Here is a 6,718-nt window from a genome sequence, read left to right on the forward strand (position 1 = left end):
TTTACCAACTTAAACTGCTTGCCACATATATGTAAGGATCTGAGTTCAAATCCTTGGCACCCATGTTTGCAAAACAACAACAACAAAACCCCGGCAAGTATGCTGACACGTGCCTAAATCTCAATGCTGGGGAGTCAGAGACAGGAAGACCCTGGGGGTCGCTGGCCAGCCAGTCCAGCTGAATTGGTGAGTTTCAGGTTCAGTGACACTTTGTCTCATGACACAAAGTAGAGGACAAGTGAAGAAGACATCTGACATCATCCTCAGGCCTCTACAAGGTGTGGGTGCGTGCGTGTTTGTGTGTGTGTGTGTGTGTGTGTGTGTGTGTGTGTGTGTGTGTGTGTGTGTGTGTATAATACATGTACCAAAGTCCTGAAGCTGATCGCTTGGGAGAGGAGATGCATCCCTCTCACTCCCACTGTGCAGCCTGATCTCTTCCTTTTGATCAGTGTAAGCACCCCCACCTAGATGGTGACTCTTCTCTCCCTGGGCAGAAGGAAGCTGAAGTGCTCTGGCAGCAGCGTTCACTATAGTCCAAATAGTCCAACAGGATTTTTGCTTTGGCCTTCAATGGAAATACTTCTTCTCAGGGAACCAAGACCACAGAGCACTGATGGGAGGCAAAAAATATTCCAAATGGTTCACCAGGGATGATCCTATCAGGGACCATTCCTGCTTCTATCCCAAGATGCTCATGTATAGCCTATTACAGTGTTTAATTAATGGTAAGAATTGTGGCCTTGAGGAGCCTATGACCCTGTAAAATGTCACTTCCAGGTTGTTCTTCCATGATGCCTTCCATTGGTCATTGCCCAACATGCTATCAGACTGACAGCATTTACGTGGTGAGGTCTGTGGGGAGCAGCGATTCCATGGTTTCGGACTCTGACCTTCAATGCTGATGTATTATGTGGAGTCCTATACTAGTAGATCAAAAACTCTGAAAGGCCCTGGACAGTGGTGTTGAATGAGTCCCTGCAGGGAAGGGCAAATCTGCCGAGGGTTGGACTGATCAAGCGAGGCTTTTCCTGAGGCTCTGATGTATGGAGAAGAACCACACTTGGCAAAGCCAGGGATAGCCTGAGGCCAGGGCCTTGGGAGTTTGTCCCTGAGGCCTTGATGAGTGGAAAAGCAACTGTGTTCCTTCTGTTAAGCCAGGAATGTTCTTGGACAGAGATGGTAATAGCCTGTGGCTTTAGATCAGGAGGACCCAGACCTTACTACCATATGAGGCTATGGTTATCAGTCCCAAGGCTGCTGCTGTGTGCTCCATCTGTAATGTTCTTGAGATAACCCTGTGTTCCCCTTAAGCAACATTGTTTGACTCAGTCCCATTTTATGACAGTTTCTGCTATCTTCATCCCATTTCTCCCATGGAAATAGTATATAAGATGCTATACTTCTTAATAAGCTTGCTTGGCATAAGGCATAACTTGGGCAAGACCTCCTGATCCCAAACTTATCTGTCTCCTTATCTTCTGATCCCCTGGTCCCCTTTCCCAGGACCCTGTCCCTGAAGAACGACCTGTTGGTCCAGGTCACAAACCCATATCTGGAATGCATGTTTATCTTTTAAAAATGACTCATTGACTCTTCCAGGTTATAAGAGGATAGAGCTAGTTAACTAACAACCACATAGTTTATTAATAACTTCAAAATCCAGTATTATATCTGCATGCATTTATGCATGTGTGCATGGTCCTCATTAGTTGGCATTAAAGGATCACTCATGAAGTGATAGGTATGAGCCAGGAGGAAAGTTTGGGTGTCATGAGATGGACAGTGCGGGGCTTGTATGACTTGTACTATCTCTAGTCCTGTTGATGTTGAGTACAAGTGTATTGTCTCTAGCTTGTGATCAACTGTTGCTGCACTCCGGTTTTTAGGAATCTACTCTGAGTAGTTCTTGCTGTATAGACACTTCATCAGGCCTTCTAAATTCACCAGGGTTCAGCAGTCTGACAGGTGCTGTTTTCCAAAAGGTGTATAATCTCCAATATAGATGTGGATGCTTTTTAGCATAGAATCAGATGTCTTTGTGGCCCACATGTGGAACTATTTGAACCCTGGCCTGAAACTACTACAGAGATCTTTCCTGCCTGGGTGCCCACCCAAAGGGGGCAGGATTTTATGTAACTGCCAGATATATGGGTCAGAGTAATAACCTCAGGTTATTAACCTCTATAATAGGTTACCTCTGTCACCCTAGAAAGCATGCCACAGCTGTTCTTTCTTCAAGAAGGGAAACACACAATGTCATAATTTGCCACATACTTCTTGGGAAATTTCCTGGCATGCTCCAGGATCCATGATCATGATCTCTAAACAGCTTACTGATGTGATAGCCTCTGGTGCCCAAAGGGCTCGTCTCCTGGACTGCCTATGCCTTGCTATAGCCAACTGGTTTAGTGTTATTGATAGGCCAAACCAGTAGGATATTATAAAGGATGTTCCAGAAAGTTCAGAACCTTATAACAAAGGTCAAGAGAATCAACCTTGTCTGAGAAATGTAAGCTTCTTTGTCCCAAGGAATGCAAACCACATCCAGCATAGAATGAAAAGAATAGTGTCACCAGACCAGGGGCCAGCTGCCCCATTGCCTAAGGCCAGGTTCATACACTGTGGCAAAGACACGCTATCTGGGAAGTACATTGATACAACCTTGGCTACACTTTGATGGATAGGTACCAGCCCACCCACCATTATATTCCAAGACCGATCTGGACCTTGATGGTCAATGAAGTGAGATGCTATGGACTCCCTTTTAGATCCTTAATGATGTCACTGACTGCTGCCAATACCTCCAAGATAGGCTTTTTTTTTTTATTTCTTTAGCTAGAAGAGGGAGAAAATTTGGAGGCTTCCGCTTAGCCCTTACTATATAGACCACAGCCCAATGTAGAGGTTGTGCTAATCACCAAATGTATTTACCCTGTTATACTACTGGGAGGGCCTATGGCCTGGCAGGTGGTTCGAGTATGACTCTAGCCAGGAATCCACTTCTCACTCAGCCCACATATATCTACCCACAGCTCAAACAAGAGGGTTGTGATGCCATGACAGTCTCCAGGTAATAATGTCAACTCAACTTCTGTGCTCTGTGCTCCTCAAAATGTTTGGCCATCCCCTTTTTTATGAGCATGTATGTATACCCAGGTGAATGACAACATGTCCCCTTGGCACATGTTCATGCCTGCTTGCTGTGGTTGTGTAGGTCTGCCCTTCATTTGAGGGACCTAGCTGATTCTTTAACCAAAGGGGACATTTTGCCGAGGTGTTTGGACTGACTATCTGCCCTTGCCTCATTCCTGCTGCTGTAGTCAAAAAACAAAACAAGCCGGGCAATGGTGGCACAGGCCTTTAATCCCAGTGCTCAGGCGGATCTCTGTGAGTTCGAGGCCAGCCTGGTCTGCAGAGAAAGTTCCAGGACAGCCATGGCTGCCACACAGAGAAACTCTGTTAAAAACAAACAAACAAACAAAAACCACCTTACTGTGTTAGTTAATTTTCTTTCACTGTGATAAGACACCATGACCAAGGTAACTTAGAGAAGAAAGGGTGTATTGGGGGCTTTCAGTTCAGAGGGGGAGTCCATGACCATCACAGCAGGAGTCATGGCTCTGGAGCAGTAGCTGAGAGCTTACACCTCTATCCACAAGCGTGAGTGTTGTTTGAATCTTAGATGGTCTTGTAATAGAAAACCTGGTGCCAGATATGGGGGCAAAAGCTGAAAGATCAGAGAAGCAGAGCAAGCCACAGCCACCACCTATTACCTCACCAACTCCTCAAATCCTCAGACTGAAAGCCTCTGAATCCTCACCTGAAAGGTCTCTGCTGAACTGCTTTAGTTCCTGTTTCCTCAAGCCTTATATAACTTTCTCCGCCCTGCCGTCACTTCCTGGGATTAAAGGCGTGTGTGCTTCCCAGTACTGGGATTAAAGGTGTGTGCCACCACTGCCTGGCTCTGTTTTCAGTGTGACCTTGAACTCACAGAGACCCAGACAACCTCTGCTTCCCGAGTGATAGGATTAAGGGTGTGCCATCACTGTCTGGCCTCTATGTCCAATCTAGTGGCTGGCTCTGTCCTCTGATCTCCAGGCAAGCTTTATTGGAGTACACAATATATCACTACACATGAGGCAGAGAGAGAGAGAGAGAGAGAGAGAGAGAGAGAGAGAGAGAGAGAGAGAGAGAGAGAGAGAGTTAACTGGAAATGACATGGGTTTTTGAAATGTCAAAGCCTATTCCCAGTGACACACCTCCTTCCAACAGATGACACCTCCTAACCCTTCCCAAGCAGTTCCACTAATTAGGGACCAAACATTCAAATATTTGAGCCTACAGGGGCCATTCTCATTCAAACCACCACAAGACAAAAAGCAACTTAGGGGGAAAAGGATTTTAGCTCTCAATTCCAGATTACAGTCCACGACAGCAGGGAAGTCCCACTACCAGGGGCTTAAGAAAGCTGGTCACATTCACAGCCAAGAGCAGAAAGGGGACAGACGACTAGCACTCAGTTCACGTTCTCTACTCTTACACAGTCCAGGACCCAGCCCCAAGGAATGGTGTTGCCCACATTCAGGGTGGTTCTTCTCACCTCATTTAACCCAGTTACAGAAAACACGGATGGGTCAACCTCATCTGAGCAATCCCTCATTGGGACTCTCCTCCTGGGTGGTTCTAGGTTTCATTAAGTTTAAGAATAAAGCTAACTATCACACCGCCCATGATTGATTCTTTTGACTGCAAACAATGAGTAGTTTGGGAGCTGGAAAGATGGCTCTGTGGTGTCAAGGACCCAGGTTCAAATCTCAGCATCTACATGGTGGCTCACAATAACTCACGCTCATAACTAGTTCCAGGGAACCCGGTGCCCTCTTTTGACTCTCACAAATACTAGGCATGCACACAGCACACATGCATGCATACATACATACATACATACATACATACAGGCAAAACATTCATTCACATAAAATAAAGTAAATAAATCTAAAAAAAAAAAAAAGAACGAGCAGTTACTTGTTGGTCTCTAATCTATTTTGATACTAAGGATGCTGTGTTCCAGGGACCATCTTCATAGGTTGCTGTGAGTCAGGCCCTCGCTGCTGTCACTCTGACTTTGCTCGCTATAATTGGGCGACATACCATCATCAGTAGTTATTTCAGAATCCCGTCATCCCATCACTAATAGTGATGCTAGTTCTCTGAAGACCTGCCCTATTATAGATATTGGCCTGCAGAGAGCTTTACTTCGGAGCAATATTGATGCCTTTCTTTCCAGAACATTCCTTCCTATTCTGGTATCTTCTAGACCTTCAGACTTTTTTAAGCCTTGCTTGGTATATCTACTCTTGTACACCCAATTCCTGGCAATTTTTATACTACTACAGCAATTCCAGCATTTCTAGATGGCATAATGTGTGCCACCTTTCCCCAATACTTCTAGGAACCACTGTATCAATGTTCATACCTTCTCCTTGGGCCTTGCTTTAGTTTTAAACCCTGTATCCTTGGAGAGTCCTCCTGAAACAATGAATGTTTCCATCCAGATTTATATTTGACCATTGGCCCCAAATCACGTCCTACACATTCTCTCTCAATTCTTGCCGGTACTTGATAGCAAGGATGCATGCATCTTTCTCCATGTCCTTTCTTCCAGTTATCAACTGTGATAGTTGGTTTTAATGTCAACATTTTTGAATCACTTGAGCTGGGAACCTGACTTGAGGAATTGTCCTGGTTGCCTTCACTGATGTGGGATGAGCCCCTCTAAACGTGGGCAATCTGGTAGCAGATCAAAAAGGACATGGCCCACCAAAGATCACTTGCCTTTTGCTTGCTCGGTCTTCCATCTTGCTGCCAAATTGATTCATCTCATTGTTGCTGCTTATTCCTCTACTGATACTAAAACAGGTGTTCCTAGGCTGCCTTCACTGACCAGTGGCTCTCCAAAAACCCTCCAGGTCTTCAGCACCAGATTGGGATTACTAAGGCAACCAGCCAGTAAGCCTCATTGCTGTGATTCCTGCCTCCAAGTTCTGACCCTAAGTTCCTGCCTTAGCTTTCCTCAATGATGGATGGTAACTTGTAAAACAATAAATTCTTTCCCATGTTGCTTTTGGTCATTGTATTTATCACAGCAAATTAGAACTTCAATCGGGCACATCCAGCCAGGTTATAGTGACTGTAGTTATTGGCCTACTGTCCAAGAGGAGATGAGGGAGCAGAAGACAGAGGCTCTGCATTATCTTTTTAAAGCAAGAGGGAATTTCTGTCTCAAGAGAGTTGAACAAGTTACTTTTGAAGCTCTGAGGTTTGGGAGGAGTTGGAGGGTTCAAGATTTTCAGTGCAGCAGAACTCCCTAGATCGTGTGTAAAAGTCTTGTTCTTTCTCGATGGAGGCTGTCCTTGGCATAGGGTAGAGCTGGGAGTTTGCCCACTGGAGCCCATCTATTTCTGCTACTTTATCAAAATATCTGAAGTTGGGTATTTGTAAAGAAAAGGACTATATCTCACAGCTCTGGAGGCTTCGAGGCCAAGCAGCATGGCGCTAGTGCTGGCAACCTCCCTCCCCAGCTACATTACATCATGGTGGTTGGAATCTTGGCTGGAGTGTGTGCAACAAGAAGAGAACACGTGAGAAGACAGGAAGCCAGAGAGAAAGAGAGAGATTCATGGATTAGGCGTGATGTTTTATAACAGCTCACTCTTGT

Source organism: Peromyscus californicus, unplaced genomic scaffold (assembly GCF_007827085.1).
Source record: "Peromyscus californicus insignis strain IS unplaced genomic scaffold, ASM782708v3 Scaffold_3__1_contigs__length_106647218, whole genome shotgun sequence".
NCBI classification, from domain to species: Eukaryota; Metazoa; Chordata; class Mammalia; order Rodentia; family Cricetidae; genus Peromyscus; species Peromyscus californicus.